This window comes from Pteropus vampyrus, unplaced genomic scaffold (assembly GCF_000151845.1).
Source record: "Pteropus vampyrus isolate Shadow unplaced genomic scaffold, Pvam_2.0 Scaffold17, whole genome shotgun sequence".
Lineage (NCBI taxonomy): Eukaryota > Metazoa > Chordata > Mammalia > Chiroptera > Pteropodidae > Pteropus > Pteropus vampyrus.
The window spans coordinates 7,141,175-7,153,643 of record NW_011888798.1 but is presented as its reverse complement, the minus strand read 5'-3'; the positions used below and the strand labels follow the sequence as shown (position 1 = coordinate 7,153,643).

At 33.7% G+C, this 12,469-nt stretch overlaps 2 pseudogenes; one reads left to right on the top strand and one right to left on the bottom strand.

Annotated features, from left to right (window-relative positions):
* Positions 1-626: 626 nt before the first annotated feature.
* LOC111736083 lies at positions 627-745 on the top strand (annotated as a pseudogene).
* Positions 746-5,821: 5,076 nt separating this feature from the next.
* Positions 5,822-5,940, bottom strand: LOC111736109 (annotated as a pseudogene).
* Between the last annotated feature and the right edge of the window lie 6,529 nt (positions 5,941-12,469).

Genomic DNA, 12,469 nt, shown 5'->3' with positions numbered 1-12,469 from the left:
ACTGTATGGGGGCAGAGTGCTTGAAACTTGATGCATTCAACTCACCTGTGACCTTGCTATAGGTCTAACAAGCTCACAGGTGATGCTGATTTTGCTGATTCTTGGATCACAGAGCAAGGATGTGGGACAGAAGTTCTCACACTTAGCTGCCCATTGGGATTAAATGGGGATTTTAAAAAATTCTGCTGCTTGAGACCCACCCCAAAGGTTCTAAATTAATGCAGCCTGTGCATCTAATTTTATTTGTTTGTTTGTTTGTTTTTCAAGAGATCTCCAGACGATTCTAGTGTATGTAAAGTTTGAGAATTACGGGAACAATAGAGCAGTGATTCTCAAACTCGTTCAAACATTAGATTTTGCAGGAGGTTCTTAAAAATATATTAACACTCTAGCCTCAGATCAGACTAATTAAATCAGAATTTCTAGGCAATGGGACTAGACATGAAGATATTTGAAAAGTAACCCCTATGATTTTTCTGAACAGCTCAGTTTGAGAAACCCTTGTATAGACGAGCCTAAGAATTCTGTTAGAAAGAGTCCAGGATATGAAAAAAAGACAAAGCAAGGTTTTATCTTCCATGCCACTTTCTAGCATGTTCACAATAACAATAAAAATATAAAATATAGTCTACAGCCATGCCACCCTGAAGAAGCCCGATCCCGTCTGATCTCGGAAGCTAAGCAGGGTTGGGCCTGGTCAGGACTTGGATGGGAGACCACCTAGGAAGAACAGGTGCTGCAGGCATAAAATATAAAAAATAAGGGACTGTAAACTGACAAGGTCCTTGCAATCTGCGAGGTCAAAAATAATAAATAAATAAATAAATAAATAAATAAATAAATAAATGATTTAGAAAAATATATAAAATATATAAAACCAAAACAAACAAAAAACATATGGAGAGAGTCCTATATAATCAAACAAGACATGAAAGTAGGTTACAATAATAGAAAAAACACAATACTTCTATAAATTTCCATGTTTGACTAAATAATATATAATTTCAAAGTCAGTGTACGACATTTTTTTATTATAATGGAAATACATACCTATATAACTATTAGAAATGAGCAAGACCAGACAAAATGTTTTGGGAAAAAAAGTAGAGAATAATTTTTCAGATGTCAAAATATATAATAAGGACATAATAAATAAAAATGGTCTGGTTGAATAGAGAATTAAAAAATTAAACAAACTGTAAAACTCTAAAATAGATCTATATACTATATTAAAATTTTCTAAAGATAAAAATGTTATTATAAGTCAGTGAGGAAATAATTAGCTACTTAATAAACAGTGTGGAGATATTCTGAAAGTAATAAAATTGAAATCTACTTCATTTCTTAGACCAAAAATACGTTTTAGAAGGAGTAGAGATTTAAGAAAAAATAGAATTGTTTTAACCTTGGTGTAGGAAGGAGTTCTCAAAAACATATCAGAAACATATTGAAAAAAATGGACAGATTTAACTACACACACATGCACACACACACACTTGTACTTTTGTTCCTTGAAAGACAATAAAAACAAGGATTTTTAAGACAAGTGAGTTTCCAAATAAAGCCAAGATTGAGCACATATATAATTTTACTATCTCCAGAAACATCAATATAAAGATAATTTTTAAAAAATTTGTTTAACTTCACAAGATTGAGGAGGATGAGAGATACGAGGGAATGGCAATGTACTTCTTCAATCTAGAAAATAGAAGAATGAGTGTGAAAACTGAATCAGAAAACAAACAAAAATGCCAAAAAAAAAAACCAACCTGGATGCTAAACTGGAAAGCTAATAACTAAGCCATGTTTTAAATAACACAATATTCAAAGTCTTAAGAATTAGTGGCACCAACTATCGGAATATGGAAGTGAATGAGAGAGAACTAAAATAAAGAGAATTTTCTGGTTGAAAACTACTTAAGAAGAAGAAGAAGCAGATCCCCTCTTCTACATTGTCTCATCCTCTCCTCCTAGAACAGAGCTGGAAGTATGTGTTTTGCTTTAAACAGAGAGTCTCTGGGTTTGACTCATTATGCATGCTGAAGTAGAGCACTGAATATGCTAATTAAATGGATGCATTTTTACTGAAGGCTGATATCCTCCTGGCCCTCCTCTTCCTTCATCTGCTTTGAAATACTGTCAGATAAATCTTTATGGAGACTAGATGCATCTTCTCTGGGGAATCTGACTAACACAAGAGAAAAGCCCTGAAGAGACAGACAAATATAAGAGGCTTCTCAATAAAGCCAAACCACATTTTTCTGCAGTGAATCTCGCAATCAACTATTTAAACAGTTAAACAACCCAACCATTTAAAACTTCCTGCAGCTTTTCCCCTTCATCTTAAATATGAGCAGACCATTGAGGGTTACAAAACAGTAGAGGAAAGCCTTTGATAGGGAAGATAAAGACTAAAATGAAAGAACTGAATGAAATAAGTTGGAGGCAATAAACCATGCAAAGAAACTTTAAACAAAAACATAAAATTATTGATATTCCCAGAGATAGATATGACACCAAAACCACAGACAACAAAAGCAAAAATAGATAAGTTAAACTATATCAAACTGAAAAGCTTCTGTGTAGCAAAGGAAACAATGTAACAGCAAAATGGCAACCTATGTAATGAGAGAAAATATATGCATACATACATTGATAAGGGATTATTTAAAATATATAAGGAACTCCCACAATTCAATAGCAAAAATAAATAAATAAATAAATAAATAAATAAATAACCTGATTGAAAATGGGCCAAGGACCTGAACAGACATTTCTGAAAAGACATATGAATGGCCAATGGGTATATGAAAAGATGCTCAACATCATTAATCATCAGGGAAATGCAAATCAAAACTATAATGATATCACCTCACATCTGTTAGGATGAGCATTATTTAAAGGAAAATCAGAAAATAACAAATACTGGCAAGGATGTAGAGAAATTGGAATCCTTAAATACTATTGTTGGGAATGTAAAATGGTGCACCTGCAATAGAAAACAATATGGAGGTTCATCAAAAATTAAAACTAGAACTACCACATGATCCAGCATTTCCACTTTTGGGTAAATATGCAAAAAATTTGAAACTAGGATCTTGGAGAGATATTTGTGTAACTGAGAAACAGACCCTGAAAAAGGTGAATGAGAGTAATCCCCAGAGTCTCTCTTATTAATGCAACTGGTAAAAATGCAATTCAGAGCAAACTGATATTTCCCAGACAGCTTTTTACAAAAAATTTGAATGTTCTAAGAGAGGTAGATAGCCAAGAAAGACAGACAGAAATTAAGATGAATGGATAGGTAGATAAAGCCAGAGGCTCCTCTAGTGTGCCATCTGTATAAAGTAAATACTGATGTCTTCATTATTTCTTCACCAACCTTCTGTTTGCTTTGCTCTCTTTAGATCCTCCCTTCTTCCCTCCCTTGGCAGCATTGCTTCTTGACAACAAGAGGTAAAAGAAGTGAAGTGGGTAAAGAAAAACTATCACTATTCCTACTGCCCCACTACACGAAGTATCTGAATTCAGAACATCCACGTGAAGTCAAAATACTTCATTTCTAATATCCCACTTTCCCATAACAGAAATATGTATCAAAAGGGAAACGATACGGTTCCTTGACTGAAGACTGTTGATGCTCATGGTTTGAATTGCTCCTCTTTTGGTTCCCCAGAGATTCTATATGGTAAAGTATTCCACAATAAGATCAGAATAAATGAAAGGTCCACCTTCTTTTGTTTGTAAAATAAAAGAAGAATAATTGTGAAGGTGAGAAATGAGGGGAGATGCATCAGGAGGCTTCACCTGTAGACAGAGTCCTGAGGCAGGTCATTGATGGAGAAAATCCATATGGACATTGTGAATCCGGAAATTGACTCTTGAAATTATCAGTATGATGCATGGCACACCTCCATGCATGTTCAGGGACATGTGTATTTCAGTTTGAAGTACTGCTGGTATGGGGAAAGTTCTTAATTTTTTTTTAAAGGCTTTTAGGACCTGGAAATGGACTCTAGATGACAAGGCTGCAGAAAGCCAGAGAAGAGCAGATGTAGCTGAGAGTAGGTAGTTTCAAAGCAACTTGGTGCTCACCAGCCCTTCTCAGCATGTTGTTAATACTAGGATTAGTGGAAACCCCTTGAAATAAGTAAAAGTAGAACAAGGTCAGATTTATATTTTGTAACATTATGGAAAATAGATTTGCTTAGGAAGTGTAGATGCAGGAAGTATAAAGAGAAGTTTCCATCATTCCAGGAGAGAATCCAGGTATGGAGGAGTAGAAGTGGTGATAGAAAAAAGCAGACAGATTTAGTGGATAGTTAGAAGATAAAATCAATAGAAATTGATGATTTATTGATGTGTCCAAGAATAACTTCTAAGTTTCTAGCTTGCAGATCTAGAAAATTTTTTATTATTTTTTTCAATATTTTTCTGAAAAAAAAATATAATGGGAAATAAAAAAATATATCTCTTATAAGAGGGAACATAAATTTTTAAAGTAAGCAATTTGGTGTTTTACTTATTTTAGAGTATCTGAAATTTGAAATCACGTTTATAATATAATCATAGATAAGACCGTAAAAGGATTTTTTTAAAGACCAGTATTTGATAACTTGAAAAATGTATTTTTAAAAATAAGATGTTGCACCCCAAGTATCTTGCCTCCAAAATATAACACTGCCTATTTCTCCAAAGTCACAATGCCAATACCATTCTATCGCAATCCTCAAAGCAAAACCGTTTCTCCAGCTAACAGTAGGGTTCCCAGCCTAAAAAGTCAGCTCTGGACACCACAGAGAAAGTAACTGAATTCCACATCAGTGTTATTTTTTGACCTGTGCATCTCCACTATATGAAAACTGAAACTAATATTGTATCATTAAATTCTCCACTTTCTCACATAGTTCATCTAGTTGAAGTGAATCAAATACCACATTGCTGAAACATTATCAATTCTCCTGTGGTTATTTTACAAATAAATTTCTTTTTCGCTACTTTTATATAACACATAAAATTTTCATATAGTTGAAATGAACTGTGCAGAGAAGAAAGGTAAATGCCAGCAGGCATCTAAATATTGTAGCATCTGTTATATTTTACACTCTGTAATCACAAATCTTATAAAGCTTCATTGCATTTGAGACTGGATTCAACACAAATTATTGAAGATTGATAGCAATAGTAATTGTCATTACACTTTTATTTTTAGTATCTTGAATCATGCAAACTTTCTTCTACCTTTTTTCTTTGTTGCAGTGTCTTTTCTTTTTTCTAGGAAACAATTTCCAATGTCTGCTTTACATTTTTTTGTAAAAGCCAAAAATTTACATGATGGAAATTAACATTTTCTAATTAAGTATCCAAATTTTGTAGGCTGTGTGTATGTGCACATATTTGTGTGTATAGAATTATTAAGTATTTTCTAGAGCATTTAGAAAAAAATGGCTTGGAACAGAAATATAAAAATGTATTTCTTAGAATTTTAAAACTGAAATGAAAAGTACCACCAACTCTCTGATTTAATTTTTCTATTTGTCATGAAACATAAGTAGGACTAGTTTTAAGTATTTATATACTTATATTATGCATATATTCATTCTGTGTCACTTGCCCTCCTAAGGCCTGCATTCAGTATCTGGAGCAAACCATGGGTGCCACACAAATGCTTAGGGTACCTTTCCAGATTGATTTCATTATTTGTCTTTTAAGTTTTTTTGTTTTTTTTTTATTTTTATTTTTTAGGCAAGGCAACCCTTGGTTGACCTCACAGATTGCAGGGACCTTGTCAGCTTACAATCCTTAATTTTTTTATTTTTTATGCCTACCGCACCTGGTCTTCCTAGGTGGTCTCCTGTCCAAGTACTAACCAGGCCAGACCCTGCTTAGCTGCTGAGATCAGACGAGATCAGGCTTACTCAGGGTAGCATGGCCGTAGACTTAAAATTAAGTTTTAGATCCTAAGTGGACATTATCTTTTTCACTCTTCTTATCAACTTTTCAGATTTCATCTCATTTACCTGTTTTTAAGGCTAATAGTTATTAAGCACCTACCATGCTTTTGGTACTACGTTAAATGTTGTTATGGGAATAAACCCTGTAAAACCCTATCTTCATAAAATTCACAAAAGAACCATATCTGGTAGATAAGTTCTTTTTTTTGTTTACAAAAGAACCTTATCTGGTGTGTAAAATCTCCATTTTAAAGATAAATGGAGGGTCAAAGAGCCAAGAACTAGCCCAACACTGTGTACCTGAGGGCCAGTGTTTATGGTCACCCACGTCGTCTACTGCACAACTCCAGGGGATGCTATTCATGGAACCTGTCATGTGAATGGCACCCTTTGAAGCTATCCAGTCCTGTAGCTCTGTATCTATTTCAAAAGTCTAATCTCTTTTTATTGCACTATATTGCCATCTCACTAATTCATTTCTATTAAAGTAACAAGAGTAGACAGAACTGGAAAGAAAATAATGAGTTGAATTTTTCATTGTACCTCTTGAAAACACCACTAATATTTCTACATAATTACTTTAAATAATTTAATCCTTAAAGCAACAGCTCTCTCATATTTCCATTCTTACAGAAAAAAATAATTTGTGATCATTTGTAAACAACCTAAGTATAAGCAAAACTATCATTATAGGCTGCCTTCATAAATTATATACTGTTCGATTTTTTATTATCACTGCATGAACTAACTAGGGAGCCTGAAATGATCTTTAGACATTCAGAATTAATCATATGTTGATATACAGGTTGACACTCATTTGAGGGGGAAGTATATCTCTTTAGCATTTTAATCTACTTATAAACTTCTCCATTTATTCAAAATGGTACATCTCTAATTGATTACACAAATAGCATACTTTTCAAATAAAAGATATGTTAAATAGTGAACATCTGCAGAGACATGGTTAAATGAACAAAGACAATTCAAAGGCATTTTCTGTCCTAATTCCTTGCAAGTTGACAGACAGTGCCCCAAAACTCTCTATCAGATCCAGAATGAACTAATAAGCTAATCAGAGCATAACAAGTCTTTGCCGAGTGACTTCATAAGAGAACTGTAAGTATGTTTAAGCAGCACTCATGGGTATTTCTTGTTAAACATGCAAACTCATTCTGAGGAATATTGTTAAATATTGGTAAATCTATGGTGTATACTATTTTCACTAGTGATTAGGGCTCTGGGGTACAGAGTAAAATGAAGAGATAGATTAATTTCTTCTTGGAACTGCAAACTCCCAGACAATAAAGTCTTCACTGAGAGTCCGCTCAGAATTTCTTGCCTTTTTAAGCTGTAGTGTTGAGGTTCTCATTTTGCTAGTTATTGATGGTTTATGATCATGCACACTTTGCCCATGGTTCTGTTAGGCTGTCGAATGTTCTTGGGAAAATCCTTCCCTTCAATTCAGTTCTTTGTAGACTACCAAGTTTGTGAGGCTAATCTAGAAAATTCTGTAGAAATAATACAATTTATTAACCAAAGACATTATCTCATGCCTAAGGGAGCTCGTAAGTCATAAAGCTGTTAGGATTAATGACAATTGGTAAACAAAATTATTCTCATAAATGAATATCAGTAATTAAGACATATGAGAAGTGTTTTTCAACATGTTCCACTTAAGATTGCATAAGTATTTGTTAAGTTACTTCAATTTCACTTAATATAAGTGTACTTCTCTCGTGGGAGTTATTAGTTATATCAACATAATGTTCAAATACGGGAAAGTCTTCTAGATCAAATTAACAATAATTGATGTGGTCCATCTCTGTATTGGCAAAATAAGAATAAGAATCACAATAGAACAGCATTAAATAAATTGTGCTTTTGTTCTCTAAATTAACAAAATGAAGAAATCTTCAAAGATATGAGAAAATCTATCAAAGCATTCCTCTTCCCATCTTCCTCTTCCTCCTCCTAGAAAAATCTCTCAAAAAATTTCAAGCAGTCACAATCAGAGCTGTGTCTTTTTCTACCCACTGGTATTTTGTTTAATGTCTTTATAAATTCTCTGAAATGATTCTATTTTTGTTATTTCTCAATATTCTGTCTTTGAATTATCACAGAGTATTTTCATTTAAACTTTTTGGAGTACAAATATTTAGAGAGCAAATTCATTTCAAACTTATAGATATCAGTTTTCATGCTGAAAGTCATCCAAAGCATGTCCAAGTGAATTTATTTTCCTTTTTCTGACACAAGGTGAGACAAAGGCGCGCTGCCTAACACTGTGAGGAAACCTGGCTAATGACCAACTTAGAGAGTATACGCTACGAACTAATATTTCTAATACTGCTTTTGTGCTTTGCTTTTTTCCAAAGGATAGAAGAATCTGAAAAATAACCCATCTTGGAGACAAGACACATTTTACGGGAAAAAGACAAACTCAATAATAATAAAAATTATTCAAAAACCTGCAACTGATAAAATAACCTTATATTCTTCTCTACAGACCACTTTGCTACAACCTCAGGAAGGGTATTTTCAATGGATTTGATAAATTTTCTCACTATTTACTCTTCTCTCCTTTATCTGAAAAGACACCTAGGGAAAGTTCTCATAACCCATACATATGCATAAATAAACATGTACATATAGTTTGCAGGGAGAACTAGGCAATCTGTATCTACATGGAACAGAGACATCAAATCCAACATGTCCAAAAGTAACATACATTAAAATAACTCATCACATTTCCAACCTCCCATTCTGAAGAATCTTTTTCAGGCATTGGTATTACCATTATATCAACCAGATGGTATTCACCGCTGTAATCCCAGCAGTTAGTATAGAGCCTGTTGATTGACATGTACATGATCTGCAAAAATATTGAATGACAGGCAAATTTTCTTAGTCACTCCGTCTTAAAACCTTGAAACGTGTGACTCATGGTTTGGTGGCAAGACTACTAGCCTTAGTGACAAAAGGCTTGGTTTCTATTTCCAAGTCTGTCCTTATGAAGATGAGTGACTTTGGGCAAATCACTTACTATCAGTGGGGCTACAAACTGGAGGATAGAAGAAGAGCAGATGACTCGATAGTTTATTAGGAAAACAATTCTTTAAAATGTTGACTCTGAGATTTATTCTCTTCCTAAACTGCTTATATCTAGGCAATAAGATTATATAGTTTACTTTCAAAATGTTCTTTGTTTCCATCCTTCCTCCTCTGTTCCCATTGCCACTCCCCTAGAACTGGTTTTTACCCTCAGGTTTGAATTAATAAAACATAGTACTTGTTCCTAACTTTGGTTTCTGAGCCTTCTTCATCTCCTTTCTCCACAGCACAGTGGAACAGTCTTCCTTAAACCTTATGCACCACGGTTTTCCAGCTTTAGTGTGCACGAGAATGTAGGGAGCTTGTTGCAGAATCTCATTCCAGGACATACCTCCACATACTCTGATGCACAAGCAGCCTGCAGAACACATACTGAGAAATTTCTTCCCCTCAGTGATTTCTAAACTCTTGATTTTACAAATGGAGTAGTAAACTATATATAGATAGGCATAAGCATAATCCTCAGAAATATGAATATTTTGATAATCCTCAACAATATGACTATAATTAAAATATGTACAAATACATGTATTTTATTATATTAATATTGAATCCTAACTGATCCTCTTGTGCCCTCTTTGATGCACTATGATCACAGGAGTCACATCCCATGACCCATAATCTAAAAGTTCACTTAAAAACTTACCTCCAAGTCACAATAGAGAGGGTGTTCCTAAAATGACTAAACTTATTGAGTGTTAGCCACCATTGCTTCTCTGTACCCCTGTGAAATATTGTTCATACCTTTATCAATGTACGTAAGATAATGTTTGTAAATAGTAATCTTATTAAAAAACAACTTTATATTTCTGTTTTTTTCCCTTTCCTTTTTCTTGTTATTCAAGCAGATGAGTGACTCTGCTCCCACAGGCACAGCTGAGGGTTATAGTAGGAAAAAACAGAAATAATCTCATGGGCTTTTTTTTTTTTCAAGTCCCTGAGGTGAGGGCATTTGGTGCTCAACAAATTCTCTTGGCCAGTGTGGGGAGAATAGAGTTTAGTCCCACCCTGAACACTCTTGGAGCCCAGGACAGTAAAAGTAAAAGCCCGTATCCATATGAAAATACATAAAGTTATGATTAAAGGTATCAAACTGTTAAACAAAACGTTTTATTCTCTTATTCTGAAAATTTACCTTTACAATGACAAATGTGTATAAAATTATAGATTTTAAGTGATTGAATGTTTTAAAATATGAAAGATAACTGTAAATTTTTGTATACATTTGATTGTTCTGTTTATGTGCCAGTGATATATGGATTCATAATAAAATATGGATACACATAAGTTATAAACTTTTATATAACTTTTTTCATAAAATTTATTTATCTTGCCTTTAGGTTAATACAATCACTAAGTTATTTTAATCAAAATTTTCACAAAACTTCTGTCAAGTCATTAAAAAGTAAAATATAATTATATTCAGTCTATAAAATTTAAATATTTTTTCATACAAAATGTAAATTTAAGTGATCATAAAAAAATGAAAAAATAAATTATTTTCATTTAAAAAATGATCAAAAGACCTGAATAGAAGCCTAATCAAGAAGATATACAGATGGCAAGTGAGCATGTAAAATGATGTCCAACAGTATATGTCATTAGGGAAAATCAAATTAAAACTACAATGAGATAGAACTACGCACCTGTAAAAATGGCCAAAATCCAAGTCAATGGCAATACCAAATGATGGTGAAGATATGGAACAGCAGGAACTCTCATTTGTTACTGGTAGGAATGAAAATGATGTGGTCGCTTAGAAAACAATTTGATAGTTTCTTACAGAGTTAAACATCCTCTTACCATACAATCCAACAATCGTGTTTCTTGGTATTTACCCAAGCAAAATGAAAATTTAGGTTCACACAAAAACGTGCATACAGATATTTATGGCAGATTTTTTCATAATTGCCAAAACTTGGAAGCAACCAAGATGTCCTTCAGTACGTGAATTGATAAACAAACTGGCTGTATCCAGAAAATAGAATGTTATACAGCTCTAAAAAAAAGAAACTACTGATCCATAAAAAGACATGGAAGAATCTTAGGTGCGTATTAAAAGAGAAAGAAGACATTCTAAAAAGTATACATACTGTATGATTTCAAGTATATGATATTCTGGAAAAGAGAAAACTATAAAGAGATTAAAAATGGCAGTGGTTGCCAGTGGTTAGGGAGGAGGACAGGATAAGTTGGTGGAGCACAAGAGTATTTTGGGGCCAGTGAAACTATCCCGTATGATACTATAATAGTGTCAAAACTCAAATGTACAACACCAAAAGTAATCTCTAATATAAAATGTAGACTTTGGGTGATAATGATATGTCAAAGTTTCATGGATTGTATCAAATGTGCCACTCTGCTGCAGAATGTCAATAATTAAGAAGGCTGTGCCTGTTTGGGGGCGGGGGACAAATGGAAACTGTATTTTCTGCTCAGATGTATGTGACTCAGAAAGGAGTCCTCGCCTGACCACAATGGTCTCGGACTTCCAGGCTTCAGACTTCCAGGCTTCAGAACTATGAACAATCGGACTTCCAGGCTTCAGAACTATGAACAATAAATTTCTATTGTTTATAAGCTACCCAGTCCATGTTATTTTGTTATAGTGGCCTGAACAACCTGAAACACTAACAAATATTAAATTTTAAAATAAAAAATATCTTTTTTGTCTAATATTTTAATTTTTTGAAAATTTGATTTCAATGTATTAAACATTTTTATAAAATTCAGCTATTTACAATTCTAGCTTTCAATTTCCACCTATTGCTAATCTAAAAAGCTGATATGTGTTACACTTTTACATTTATAAAAGTATGCTTCATACTTTTGTAGATTTACATATTAAACAAGTTCAAGAGCAATATAAACTGTTTAATACTGCAGAATATTCTTCAGCCATCATGTACAAATTCTGTGAATATCAAACTATTTCCAGAGACTCTCTCTCCAGGGCCACCCATTGTAAAGACAGAGAAATGAGACAACAGTCATTCAAACCTACTAGGAAGTGTACTTGCTACATCATTAGACAAGAATTTACTTCAATCTTTCTGTCTGAGCGAAGGAATCACAAGTTGGTTTGTTCTCTTGCCAGCACCCTTCCACTGCTCAAATCCTCCGTGCACATTCAAGCAATGTTTCTCTTTGACTTCAGCACTGGGACAATCTGCAAGCATTACTGTTATTTGCCTCTTCTTTCCAGGACATAGGGTCAGAAATGTGGAGAAGCATTTCCGCAGGCCTTGAGGATATTAGCTGAAAGAGTAGATGCTTAGAGGTACAGGTTGCCCTCGGCTAGCACAGATCCCAGGTAGCAGAGGCACCCACATGGTATATCTTTGTGATATGGGGTTTCTTTGCCTGTGTGTCCGAACAGTGGTAGTAATATATTTGATTTTTTT